The sequence below is a fragment of the Cyprinodon variegatus genome, unplaced genomic scaffold (assembly GCF_000732505.1).
Source record: "Cyprinodon variegatus isolate N-32 unplaced genomic scaffold, C_variegatus-1.0 Scaffold127, whole genome shotgun sequence".
Taxonomy (NCBI): Eukaryota; Metazoa; Chordata; class Actinopteri; order Cyprinodontiformes; family Cyprinodontidae; genus Cyprinodon; species Cyprinodon variegatus.
In genome coordinates this window covers 1,429,991-1,431,713 of record NW_015150580.1, presented here as the reverse complement: position 1 = coordinate 1,431,713, position 1,723 = coordinate 1,429,991, and positions in this window count along the sequence as shown.

Sequence of the window (1,723 nt, the reverse complement as noted above, 5' to 3'; positions counted from 1 at the left end):
ATACTGGAAATATTTTCCAAACTCTAGCAAAGTGTGTGTATATATAAATATATGTATGTATATATAGACATATCTACATATATAGATAAATATTGATTGATTAACTTTATCTCATAGTGGAGAAATGTACTCGTTACATCAGCTCAAATAGTCAAAAAGAGAAGAATGTGCAAAAGGAAGTAAAAGGTGCATGGGATAAATACAATATATACAGTGCGTCCACATATGACAGCTTTTTTTGTAGAATAATTATTATACAGGGTTATTGCACAGGGGATTACATGGGTATTTATGTACATGGACACACACACACACACACACATATACATATACATATATATATATATATATATATATATATCAGTACGATTTGTATAGATGCCCTCAAACAAATCACCATCCCTGGTTTCTCTCAATATGATTTTTCTATAACTCTGTAATGTAGTTTCAATACATTACTGAATTATGAGGCTGTATTATCCTGTTACTCTCATCGCAAATTGAGTATCAATGCAGGAAGTATAATGTTAATCATTAATGCGCTAATCTGGCTTACTGAAAGATATTGTTTGTTCTATTTCCTAAACACCCCTTAAGAGGAAGCTCTTTGTAAAACCCAATTAAGATTGTACCAAGATATCTGATGCAATATAAATGTTTGCATGTCATTATTAATTTTGCCTTGCAGCAAGAAGGTTTCGGGGTTCGATTCCAAGCCTGGGGTCTTTCTGCATGGAGTTTGCATGTTCTCTCTGTGCATGCATGGGTTCTCTCGGGGTACTTCAGTTTCCTCTCAAAGTCCAAAAACATGACTGTTAGGTTAATTGGCTTCTCTAAATGTTCCTTAGGTGTGAGTGTGTGACTGAATGGTTGTTTGTCCTGGCAGCAGTGCTACCCCCTGGAACACTGGGCAGCCCCCAGGGAAATGAACCTCTGTGTTGCCCTGGGATGGACTGGCGATCTGTCCAGGGGGGAACCCGCCTTTCGCCCATTGACAGCTGGAGATAGGCACCAGCACCCCTCACGACCCCAGCTGGATAAGCCTGATGGAAAATGGATGGATGGTTCACATCCCTCACTAAGCTCTCTAGCGCCCTCCAGTGGGAGCCTGGTTCTATTTTTCTTGTATCATAGAGGTGTCAAGTAACAAAGTACAAATACTTTGTTACCTTACTTAAGTAGAAATTTCGACTATCTATACTTAACTGGATTAATTATTTTTTTGACAACATTTTACTTCTACTCCTTACTTTTTTTTTTTTTTTTTTTTTTTACAATTATCTCTACTTTATACTCCTTACATTTTAAAAATGAACTCATTAGTTTGTTTCATTTAAGCTCATTTCGTTATGGCCTGATGGCGTTAAAAACAATAAAATCCATCAAAATAATTTGTTTTATTATGACAATTAATTTCTTTGTAGTTGGACTCGGTGCTGCACCAACTTCTTGTTTACCACATACCAAAATAAATAGTTTTCCAAGATGATGCAAAGTTAAATTTGATGCTGTTATAAAACTAAGAAAATTAACTATAAAGAAGTTATCATCCAGAATTGTATAAAAATGTTCCTTCAATAGGGTAGCACAGTTACCAGCATCTGTACATCATCTGTCCTTAACTTTTTTCCTGCATTACTTTTACTTTTATACTTTAAGTAGTTTTAAAAAAGTACTTTTTTGCTTTTATTTTAGTTAAAAGCTTAATTTGACACTTCTTCTA